We start from the raw sequence: 13,650 nt of genomic DNA on the forward strand, positions 1-13,650 counted from the left end.
GGGTCGTGCATTGATAATTATAAGAGAAATTATTTTATATCAACAGATAATTTAAAAATATATATATACAAACTTTGATGTTTTCGTTTAAACTGGAAATTTTGTTTGGATGTTATAAAACAAAAACATTTTAAACGTAATACTACTAAAGTATAGACTCCTAATTAACACTTTTTTGTTTTCTTATTGCGTCATATTATTTATTATATATATTTTCTTTTGTATCTCCATCTCTCTAAGTGCAACACATTGGTGTTCATGCAATACTTTTTGTTTATATTTTTCTTTTAGTAGAATTGATTCAATTCATAGAAAATCTGTTTTCATTATTTTTTACAGAATCGATTTTGTTGGATGAATAAAAAATTAAAAGAATAAATTCTTCAATCGTACTGCACAGTATAAAACTTATGAGAATTAATTTGAAGTTTGGATGTGACAAAATTACACTGTTTTTAAACATAAATGTATAGAAAAAAAAGCAACTATAAATTCTCATGGTTATTACAAAACCCTGAGTTTTTCTTTTTCTTTTTCCCTTTTTAATATTCTGCTCTTCCAAGAGGTTATTTTCTTTTTCAATTTTCAATTTACTTTTGGTTTGATTGAAACTATGAAAATCAATGGTTCAAAAATATTAAATATAATAAAGTATAGTTCGAAATTTTATTAAGATTCCTTTAAAGTGATTCTCGACAACTAAAATTCTAAAACAAACAAGCATCAACTAAGAATGTAAAAAAGACCATAAAAATGTGCACACAACCCTTCACTATGCTTATTTTTATTTTTTGTTTATTTAATTTAACTTGACTGCATTATTTTAATGTTTTTTAGTTTTCAAAAGATAATTAGGTTATTTTTATTTTTTTAATTCTTAAGTCAATTTGTTTGATTATCCTTTTCTTTTATTTTAAATATTCAAATTTTATTTTCTAGTATTAAAATCTTTACAAGTTAAATTGTTCACAGTATTTTAAATTTGTTTACGCAAAACTCACAAACTATACATTTATTTTGAACAAATAAAAAAATCAATTTGTTCTCTCTACATATCGTCGCATTTTAGAAAATGTTTAAACTATTACTTTGGGTATAAAATAAATATTTATTTAAATTTTACGCCACTCTGTAATTATATATATGATTTTTAAAATTGTTATTGTTAAATTTTTATATTTATATCTTCATAAATATAATTTTACTTATTTTCTTTAGCTGGATAAATATTTTTTTAGTTTTAAATTTTTAATATTTTCTAGCTGTTATTGTTTTTCTTCTTCTTATTATTATTATTTATAGATAGTTGAATAAAAAAATTAATTAAAATAATCAAGATAACAAATAATATTTTAAATTGTGATGAATATATATTTTGGTACGTTTTTTTGGTCAAATAATATATTTTGAAAAAAAAATATGCTCTGTATTTTTTTATTTCACATTCTAATAACTTTTTATTTTAAATTAAAATTTGTAACTCAAATTTACCAACCCCTAACCATTCCCTTTTTTAATAATTTTGACTTTTTTTTTATCAGAAACCGAATTCAATTAGCTATATATATCAAGGTTAGAATGTATTTTTAAGGGAGACAAATCTCTCACACACCTTGATTTAACTAAAAAGTTACAGTTGGTGTGGAAGACTCTTGGACCGTGAAAAACAATCCCTCTCGGAAAAGGTTTTTATGAGTTGGAGTTCGCTTCTTTAGAAGACGTGCGATGGGTCCTCGGAATTGGTTCTTTGAAGTTATTTTCGAGTTTCTTGAGACTATTTGCCTGGACAAAAGACTTTGTTCCAACTACTATGAAGAGTACCAAAACTCAGGCCTGGATTTGAATCTACAAATTGTCTTTAGAGTATTGGAGACCAAAGGCGAATTTTTCTTTTTTACTATTAGTTTTGTCATGCTTTAGTTTTCACCCCTCGTGTGTCGGTTGGATTAGTACTATTCTCCATTCATCTATGCTTTCTATCAGAAAAAATGACAGTTGGGTGAGTTTTTTTTCCTTGTAGTAGAGGTATTAGACAAGGTGATCCTTTGTCTCCTCTACTTTTTTGTCTTGCAGAAGAAATTCATAGTAGAGGTCTCGCAAAGCTTGTGAATGATAAGAGGATACTACATATGGCTAGTCCGCAAGGTTTTCTCACTCCCTCTCATATTTTATATGCTGATGACATTTTTGTTTTCTGTAGGGCAGATAATAAGTCTCTTAGAAATTTGAGTATTTTTCTTAAAACATATGGTGATTTCTCGGGTCAATATGTTAATAATTCTAAGAGTAGTTTTTTCACCATGGATAATTCTGCAAGATTTGTCACCAAAATTCAATGTATTGTTTCTTGTAGTCATGGTTGTTTTCCTTTCAGTTATTTAGGAGTGTCTATCTTTGTTGGTGCTCAAAGGGGTCGTTTTCTTCAACCTTTGGCTAATAAAGTCAAAATAAAGCTTGCTTCTTAGAAAGGTAAATCTCTTAGCATGATGGATCGGGTTCAATTGGTCAATACGGTGATTACGGGTCTTCTAACTTACAGTTTTAATTTGTATAAATGGCCTATTTCTTTTCTTAAGAAAATTGAGCAGTGGTGTCGAAATTTTATATGGACAGGTGATATTCTGAAAAAAGGTATAGCTATTGTTAATTGTGCTACGATTTGTTCTCCCCTTGAGAATGGAGGTTTGAAGATTATTAACCTTCACCATGAAAATAATGCATATCTTCTTAAGCTTGCTTGGAAATGTGCTTATAGCAACAAACATTGGTCTTTGCTCTTGAAAGCTAGGGTTCTTAAATCAAAATACGAGTTTCGAATGGTTTATAGATCCTCATCTCTTTGGCCTGCAATTAGGCAATTTTATTATACTATACTTGATTATACTTCTTGGATTGTTGGTACATGTTCTTTTATTAACTTCTGGAATGATAAATGGTGTGGTACTACTTCTTTAGCAAATATTGTAGGATTATCTAATAATGTTAGCATTCCAGATACAGTCTCTCAGTTTTGGACAGGTGGTGATTGCAATATTCCGTTGTCTTTAGAGCATATGCCTAATCTTTTTAGTCATATCATGGTTAAGGCGGAACATGATATTCCTAATTGGATTGTAGATGAGTCTGGTCGTTTCACTCTTAAATCAGCTAGGACTTTTTCTTGGATCCAAAAGTTCCCCGTGGTTGGGGTAAATTTATTTGGTCTTCATATCTTTTGTCTTCCAAAACTCTGGTCCTTTGGAAATTTTTTCATAGGCAGCTTCCTACAGATCAACATATTCAAAATAAAGGTTTGCATATTTGTTCTATGCGTACGTTTTGTGAAAAGCACGAGGAATTTATTCAGCATTTATTTTTTTAATGTTCTAATGCTTTGCGTATTTGGAGTTTGGTTCAGAAAATTTTTCCTAATTTTCATTTCTCTAATATGGACTATCTTCTCTCTTTTATTAAGAGTGATGGTAGTCCTTTAGTTAAATTGATTAAACTTGTTGTTATAACTTTTTCTATTTGGATTGCGTATGAGGAATTATGCTCGTTTTCAAGATAAAATTGAGGTTTCTAGGGCTATTTCGGCTATTAAAGATTTAACTCGTCTAGTGCTTAATTCATCTAAAGCTTCAATGAAGAATGATATGTTGGATTTCAACGTCATCAAGTTTTTTTTTATATTAATACTCGTATTGGTAAAGTTCTTCATCCTCTTCGTGTTAGATGAGAGTTTCCTTCACCAAGTTGGGTTAAAATTAACATTGATGGGGCTGTTAGGGGATATCCTGATCTTGTTACATGTGGAGGTATTTTCCGTGGGAGTATGGGGGAATTTATTGGAGCTTTCTCTGCGTTTCTTGAAGTTCAGACTGCTTTGGTTGCTGAGTTTTATGGGGTTATACATGCTATGGAGGAAGCTCAAAAGATGAGGCTTACTAATGTCTGGCTGGAATGTGATTCTACTTTAGTTTTGTGTTGCATTTACTGCTAGGATCAATGTTCCTTGGATGCTTCGTAATCGATGAAATACTTGTCTTAATTACTGTGGGAAAATCAGATTTAAGATTACTCATATTTTTTCGTGAATGGAATGCATTTGCTGATAAGTTGGATAATTTAGGATTTATTCACAGAGAACCTTTTCATTGGTATATTAGGCTACCATCTAGTTTGTTCTCAGAATTATTTATGAATAGGTATAGTTTACCTATGTATCGTTTTTGTTAACATATGAGTTTTGATCTAGTTCCCCATATTTTTGTATTTTTTTTTTTAATAATATTTTTTTTTTCATGTGATGACAAATGATGGTTGTTACTTAAGGTGTCAGCATAGCTGAGATGTCAAGTTGCATAGTGATACCTAACCTGAAAACTTTTATTTAAAAAAAAAACAAGAAATGGATTACAATTATTACTGTATTAATACTAAAATTATATTGTTCTAACACCGTCCAAATTTAATTCTTATTTAAAATAATTATTTGCTAGACTTTATTTATCTGATCTAAACCAAATTAAATCAATCTAAAACGTAGATTTAAGGCAACATTGAGATGAAAAAAAAGGACAAATTTTATTGTTGTTTAGCCGAAGTGAAGGTCCTACACTGCCCATACTTTTCAACGTTTCCATAAAGTAAATTACTATCTTCATATATATATATATATATATATTTCATGTTTTCTAGTCTATTTTAACGTATATACTTTTGAGTCCAAATTCTTAAAAAAAAAACATTTACCATAACTTGTTTTTTCTTATGTAGTCCATGTTCAAATCATCATGACAATGTCATTTTGTGAAAAGAACAACAATTCATGATAAGAATATACACATATATATTGTATATTTAGAATTGTAATATTGAAATGTGCATGCTATTGAAGTAGCATTCCCTATTTAATACACATATTTTTTATAAAAGGAAATGGTTCATACTAATTCCAAATAATTAATAATTATTTAAAATATGTGAGCTAGTGAAGGAGTGAACCCTAATTAAAAAATTGTGCATGGCATAATAAGAAAGTACCCAGCACAGTAAAAAGAATTGAATAATTCTTTATTACAAAATCCATAAGGGGTTTGACCCGATCAATTTTGGTAGGAATCAGTTACTATCAGAAGAACAATTGCATTGTTTGTTTTCCTTTTTCTACTGTTTTTTTTATCCGTAATGAAGACATGCAAAGAGGTTGCAATAATCAGGTAAAAAAAGACCATGTTTGTGAACAAACTGGTTAGACAATAAGTGCTTCCTATGACTAAGAATCAATAAAAAAAATGCAATTAAAATATTTGTCTTCTCAAACAATTTGTTAAGACCAGACCAGTCAATGTCTTGCAATATTGAAATTATTACTATTCAAAGTATTTTTGTGTTTAACTTTACCTACACTTCATTCAATTTGAATTGGTCCAATGATGTCTACGAGGATTGTAAAACAATTCCTCCCTTTCTATATATAGACATCTACCTTCCCTTTACCCTAATCAAAGGAATAGTGAATAAGTAACCCAAATCATATACTTTCCATATCTATTTGGTAACCTAATTTCTATGGATAAAGGTGTTTATTAGAAAAAGGTAATATCATATGAATCTAAACTTACATCACATAAAAAAGTGAAAGTTTGATATAAATCTTTAACCAGTGTGAAATAACATCAATAATTTTCTAAATTTTTTATACACATGTATATTCTCCTCCATTTTGTATTTTTTTTTTCAGAAAAAAAATGAATGAATAAATATGAAATATTTTAGGGATATCTCAACCCGAATACAAAAACCTACCTTCCGATCTAAAAAATCGACTGCTCTCAAAAAGAGGAGTTCCTAGAAAAAATAACAATCCTTATACAAACCATTGGCTCAAGGCACCAATCGGAGAAAGAAAAAAAAGCGCCTCGCGCTTTGCACACTACCCATGACCACGCCTTCACCTGCGACATAGCAAAAATTTCAATAGGATCAATCATGTCACTTCTAAAAGCCTTTCTATTCCTGTGTTTCCACAGTTTCCCTATCACAACTATCCACACTCCCCCAGATCTGATTCACACTTTCCGTGATCCCGCTTATCCTAAAGCTTAAGAAATGATTTTTCGGATCACTATGTCTCGTTGAGGTCGTCCCACCCTCTCATAACACTTGGCCCACACAAGCCAAACAACCTTACACGTACGAAAAAAGTGAGATGTAGTTTCCTCCTCCTCCAGACTGCAAATATTAGTGATCACTCATATATATATTTTTTTTATATCAAATATAGTATAATGGAATAAAAAGATGCACACATTCAAGAAAAATAGTGGATAAGATAAGGTGATCTGAAGCAAGGGGTAAGGGGAGGATTAATTGCAGTCAACAGTGAGTGAGGAAGGGGGAAGGGATTGTTATTGATTATTATGATTGGATAGTAATAATAGTATCTTGTTGGAGTAGGTCACTTGTAGTGGGGACAAGGTGGAACTCATGGTATAGCAGGGACCACTTTTGGACTTTGCCATTGCAATTTCAAACCTTTCATCAATACTTCTCCCTCCTTTCATCAACTCTTCCATTCATCACTTAATTGGTGGTTATGCATGCTATGCAATGTGTGAACATAAACACAAACATTTAATGTATTCTAATTTTGTTCAAATAAAAGCTTTCAGCTAGGAGGATTTCCATTAACTGTCTATGTTAATTATGCATGGGGTAACACTAAATCAAGAGGGTCTATAGTATTTGGGGTGCCACAAAATGTAGGTCAAGAGACCCTTTCTTGGAACACATAGGTATCATGTAATTATCCAATTGGTTAGAGATAAATGTGCACAAGCATCAACAAAATCCCTCAACTTAAGCACAACCATCTAGGATTTGTCACTGTCAAAAAATGGTCCTAACATGCATAATGCAATGAATGTCACGGAGTGGTTTCGATGTAAAGTACTACCAAACCCTAAGTTTCAAACCTCACTTTTAGTTCAAATGAATCACAATCATCACAATAAAATTATTAAATAAAAATCAATCTTAAATATAAAAAATAATTAATTATAACTAAATTAAATAATATTTTAATAATTAAAAAAATTATTAATATACAAAATAGTTTTATTATTAATAAAAAATATAAATTAATTTATAAATTTATATTTAAATTTTAGCTATCAACTACTAATTTTTTTTCTAAAATTAATTTTTATTAAATGATCATTATATATTTTACACTATCAATTCATCATATAGAATGCTATCTTACCAATTATGTCCAGTTTATTTTGATTGATTGTGCAACATTAACTCAACACTTTGCACAGTGTTTATCTAGATTATTTACAAATGATAGAAAGAAATAATAAAAAAAATGGTATTATGCAAATTACTAGTGTACTGCTTTTCTATGTGTATAATCTAGTATGCTACTGCTATATTTACCAATGAATAGAACAACCTAGTTATTTTGAAGAGTAATCCAAGTGTTTAAAAAATTACAAAAACAAGTAATTGTTATTTGGAGATTAGAAGAGCAGAAGAAGAAAAAAATTAGTTAAACTGTAGTGTTAGGTGATGGGTCAGAAATAAAATACAACATGATTATCTTATATTAATTTAATGCAATGTATGTGATAATATGAAACATCTAAAAGTAAGTTTTGTAGTATTTTGGAAAAGGAAATGTCATGAGGAGAACAACTATAAAAGAGGTGAAAGGAAACACTTAATGTGCATAGCTACAAAAGGTGGAGCTTTCTGTGTATGAAAGGTGCAGTTTGTAATTATACATGATCTTCTTTTTCTCAAATGACAATAGTGTTATGTTTGAATGAATCTTGTCATAAACTAAGAAAATAAAAAATAAAAATAATTTTTAGAAGTTATAATTGTTTAATGCATAAATTGAAAACAATTATTTTAAATATTGGCTATAAATTAATTTTAACTGATAAACATTTACAAACAAAAATATGCAGCACCCATCAGTAAACGCAATCTCAATTGACAGAAAATTAGTTATTAACTGTTCAACAAAAGTTGGAGATTACTAATGGACTGTTTCTTCTGCACCTACATATACATATGTTTTTTTTCACACTTCCATAAATTTTGTATTTCTAAAAATGTCAAATATTTCAGATTACGTAATTTAGAAGTCATTTTTTAAATTTATAATTAGCTTATGGATTATATAATCTGAAAGTCTTTTCTAACTTTCAGATTATGTAATTCAGAAGCCTTTTTATCAAATGTGTGTCCGGATTAATTAATCCAGAAGCTACTATCAAATCCAAACTTTCGAATTATATAATCTTGAATACCATTCTGAATTATGTAATCCAAAATATGGAGATAGCACAAAAAGAATAAAAAAGTATTTTCATGTTTTGTATGAGGTGCCAGACAAAGATACGGAGGTGCAAGAAGAAACATTCTTACTAGTGTGCTTAAATTGCAATGAAATTTGGGTATTTTTTTCTGCACCCCTACATTTTTCTTTTTGCACCTCTATATTTTTCGAAATATCCAAATTTTTCTTGACAATTTTGGTGATTTCAGAATAGGGGATGTTTCGTAAGAAAAATATGCTTTTAGAATAAGATATTTGGAAAACAAAAAAGATATTTTGAAATATCCTTTTTAAAACATATTTTTTGACTTCCAAAATAGTAAATCCATAATTCATAAAATGTGTTCCGGAAACATTTTAAAAAAAAGTAATTCAGAAGTCATTTTTAAAAGGGATAAAAAAGTCTTTCTAAAAAATAATATGATAAGGTGCAGGAAGAAGTTGTTGGGGTGCAGGAAGAAACACCCATGAAAGTTTATAAACTTTTGTTAATATGATGCAATGTATTGGGAAATTTCATTTTGCACCCACACATTTTTTTTCATCCTCATAAATATGAAATTATCGCTTTGTCTGTAAAAATTACTTTTGAATTGTGTTATGAAATTCAAAAACTTTCTAAAAGTATTTTTTACTTTTATATTAGACAATCTGAAAGGTTTTTTTTTTATTTCCAAAATATGCAATTTAGAAGTCATTTTAGTCTGAAAACTTTTTTTATTTATTTTCAAACTATGCAGTTCATAAGTCATTTGAGTCTAAAAGCTTTTTTTTTATTTTCAATACAATTCAGAGTCTTCTTTTCATAAAAAAAAATTGAATTGTAAATATGAAACCTTTTTTCTTGAATTCATCTATGACACAATAAATATATATATATAAAATGGGCGACAAAGACAATAGGGTGGCGGTGGCACGTGGCGGTAATAAGGGCATAGTTTTTTATCTTTTAACCACTCTCATGGGTTGCACATGAAAACTATCGGGGTGCAGAAAGAAATGGCAAGTGTAAAATCCATTAGTTGTAAAAACACACTTGGCAAATTCTTCCTGCACCTCCATTGCTTTTTCCTGCACCTTCATATAATTTTTAAATACTAAATGTATCCTTTTTTTTGAATGAATATCGGATTGACCAATCTGGAACCTCAAACCAGATTCAGGATTGTGTACTGGATTGAATAATCTAGTTTGTAAATTTAAAACACAAACTGGATTGTACAATCTGGTATACCATCTCGAATCTAGTTTGATGGTATTCATTGAAAAAAAGCTAACAAAAGTTCTACACTTTCACTATAGAGAATTCTTATTCAGAATCACTTATCCTAGTAATTGTCTTTATTGTTATGCCAGAGGCTCTTTTTTTTTTTTTCCAACAATGAATTAATTAAATAAAAGGGAACACTTTAGGGGTGTTCCAACCCTTATACAGAGAATTTCTAATAAAGCTACCTATAATACATACAGACTAAGAGATACATCAGATAGTTCCAAAAAAAACTATGTAAGGAGCTTCTCCACCCCTTACAACCCCAAAACCAAGTTCAAGCTAATAAACAAAAACGTACTACTACATATAGGCATAACTTGCTACCTTCACTCAAGGGACCACCAAACAAACCACTAACGCACTACACCACAAAGCAATACAACAACTTCTCAGGCACCTTGCTCGGTCCTAAGAAAGTTGGACCTGCTGCAGGTTTGGCAGTTAAACAACAAACATATGAGAAACAATTGCTACTCCTTGATGTCTTCTCAATTTCATTCTAAAGAACATGGCATGTTTGCTCTTGTGTAATTAGCTTTAAAACTAGCTTCTTCAAACCATGCATCTCTTAACAGAAAACCGTCAAACAAGATAAGAATACTCTTTTATAGAATCAACATAACACACTAAACAGAGGAAAAAAAGAGAGGAATAAACATGTGTGCTTAGATGTAAAGGACCACAAGCTCCTTACAGCATGACCTGAAAAGCAACAGGCTACACCAGAACCTATACTTATTCAATTCACCTTGCATGGTTCGACTCTTATTATATACAACACCCACAAAATTTTCGTTCATCATCTTTTTCTGTTTGTATATCAAGAACGTCAACTTTGGCCACTATGGTGGAAGAGAATTTAATATGACTTCTTTTCTTTGAGCCTGAAGTTTTCCTTCAACTCTTACACCAGATGGAGTTTCATAACCTTGACTACACTGTCATCTTCAATTCACCCCCTGCCAGCCTCAGAACCGATCATATAAAACCATCTGTTGGGTCTGTAGTCTTCTAATGCTTTACCTACATCAAGGAACACTACCTTCCACACCTGTAAGCTAATTTAAGATACAATACATATCCATAACATTGGTCAAAGAATAAGTCAGATGACACTACAAAACCAACAACACCATGCAATTAATATTGAGAAACATTGATTATACTTTTCTACATTTATTTTGTTGCCATATTAATGCATGTTAAAGGGGATAACATCCAATCAGAGAAAGAGAACTTCACTTTTCTTACTTTATGTTTCATCCATACCCATGATTGGACTTGTGCCATAGTAAAAATTTCATCTGCATCTATCTTTGCTTGGTTAAAAATAACCTTGTTTCTAAACTTCCAAATGCACCAAACCACTGAAACCCATAGGCTTTTCCATAATTTGTTGCCTTCTTGATTAAAACATATACAAGAGAATTGTTCAAAATGATGAATCAAGTCATTATGGTTTACCGAACTAATCCCTATCCAGCCAAAGCACATATTCCATACTTTAATTGATACCTTACATGAAACAAGAATGTGTGAAGTTGACTCCTCCTCCCTACCACATAAGACACATAAAGTATCCCCCAATATCGCACCACCGGTACCCCCCCGGATCTATGATTAACTAACTTATTATAAGCAGATTTTACTGAGAATGTGTGTGATGGAGGATCATTCGATACTTGTAAGTCCTCTTTACCTGGGCGTAGTGACACTTGTGATATACTTTCCATAAAATCCTCTACTATATGATGTCAGAGGCTCTTATTATGTGTACTATATATTTATTTGATATTTCAGTTTTAAATTAGGCATTTTGATCCTGATTTTGTAGCTTATTTGTGGTTTTTTCAACTATTTTCCCACAAGAATGAAGCACACGTGTATATCATTGTTCTTGCCAGTTGACTTGATTACCTTCGTGTGTAGCTACGCACTGTACCAAGGACTCCTTTGTCTTCGTTCCAATCTTCACCCTTCGTCGTCGTTGATACCTGAAACAGAGAGACAAATGGGCGCCCTCGCTCCGTTTGCACTCCGACGCTCAAGTCAGTACTAGCAAAAAACACCGTTGCACCTCCGTAACAGAGCACCACAAACACCGTGCTCAAGGAAGCGCGTAACTGAATCGTAATTGAATTCTCTCCCGTTCTCATATTCCTTGTGTGTAAAGTGTGAAAATGTGTAAAAACGCACCTTAGTTTGTTAGCAGCGAGAGCTTATATACCTTTCTGGTGCTTTTGCCACGTGTTTCCTTCTGACATTAAGCCTATCTGTAGGTGCAGCCTTACGACGCTGTAGCCCTAACTTAGGGAAATCCCAGCGTGTAAGGCTCCCCTCTCGGAGTGCATCCTGCGCGGGGGGTGACTGCTTGGGTGCCAACTTATGCGCCCAAGATCCTGATCACTCGCCCTGGGAGTGTTTCTGCCTTCCTCACGTGCCATGCATGCAGATTACCCCCTGGGACGTGGCCCTCCCATGGGTCATCTCTGTCCCAGTGGTTCTCTAACGATGACGCGTATTGTCGCGACCTTATGCCTCATGCACAGATACGCCATGAGTTGGGTCTCTCCCTGCTAGAACTGGGGGTGTGGCTTGGAAACCACCTTTCTCGTTTATTATTACTCTTCAGGGTACCGAGGCCCGAGGTCTCCATGCCCCTACTGTGCCGCACCCTCCATGGTTGTTCTTACCCGTGGGTATCGGGGGGTGGCACCACTCAGATATAACACTTCTTGGTCCGAGGCCGATCAACGCCCAAGGCCTGATCAACCCCCTTTTCTTACCTCATTGCGCCCCTGATGGGTCCCACTATCTGTTGACTTTGGTCAACGCCCGAGGATGGGTCGGTACACAAGCCCCCCAGTCTTGAGCTGACAACTGTTCAGCAAAAAGACTAAGGCCTCGCCCTATCGTCCTACGTGGCATTCTATTGACAAGACGTTTCTATGCTATGACGTGAAACTTTTGGGTCACGTGGTAATCTACCAACACGTGGCCCAATCGCACGGCCATGACCTAACGTCCCTTGCGCTTCTCAAGTTTACGTTAAACCTTTCGAAAACATGCGCTTCCGACACTGTTCCATCACTCATGCTCTTCACTTGCTATCTTTGTCTTCTTTCTCGAAGCTTTCTCTGATTTCTCTTCTCAAAACCAAGACCTTCACTTCCTCGATCATCAAAAGGTATGATTTTTCTGCATTGATGGATCTTTATTCTTGATTTTATGTACCGATATTACTACCTGGGACTGTTTAAATTCTCGTATTTACTTTTTCCTTCTCATTTCTTCGTTCCCCTGTTTTTCTGATTTCTCGCGTGGGTAGGGTTTTTCTGGGTTTTATTCCAACTTTCACACCATAGCTTCTGTTTGCTAAATCTTTTTCCTTCTTCTTTCAGTTTCCTTTGCTATGTCATGTCGCGAACTAAAACTACTACCAATCCTCCACCTCCTAGCGTCAACTACAAACCCTTATATCCTTAGGCTTCCGGCGAGCTGCTCGCGGAAACTTCAACCTTAACCTCTTTTTCTGATTGGAGGGATCATTTAAACAGTGAACCCGGGTGCAAGGGTAGAGCCTTTGGGAGAAGGCATGATGCTTACATATCCGTTCGTCCTTGCACAACAGGCGAACCTGTCTGCGTGGATAATCACTCGAATGGTGGGGAACCATTCTTCTTCTTTTATCAGACAATGTTCAAACGCGTTGGGCAGCGTCTTCCCTTTACAAGCTTCGAAAGGGAACTTCTCACAGAGATAAACGTGGCCCCAGCCCAGCTACACCCCAACAACTGGGCCTTCATCAGAGCCTTTGGCATTCTCTTCAGCTACTTCGGGTGTTACCCTTCAGTGGATGTCTTCCTCCACTTCTTCGAGGCTAAGAGCCATAGGAAAAACCTCTAGGTCAGCTTCAGCGGAATTGCTGGGAGGATGTTCTTGACCCTTTTCCAGCAATCAGAGTGTGCAGCTCTGAAGCTGACCTTACTGCTTTGGATGGCTTCCCCTTGTACTAGGTAGGGAAATTGAAGTTGAAGAAGGC

This window comes from Phaseolus vulgaris, chromosome 5 (genome assembly GCF_000499845.2).
Source record: "Phaseolus vulgaris cultivar G19833 chromosome 5, P. vulgaris v2.0, whole genome shotgun sequence".
In the NCBI taxonomy this organism is placed as follows: Eukaryota; Viridiplantae; Streptophyta; class Magnoliopsida; order Fabales; family Fabaceae; genus Phaseolus; species Phaseolus vulgaris.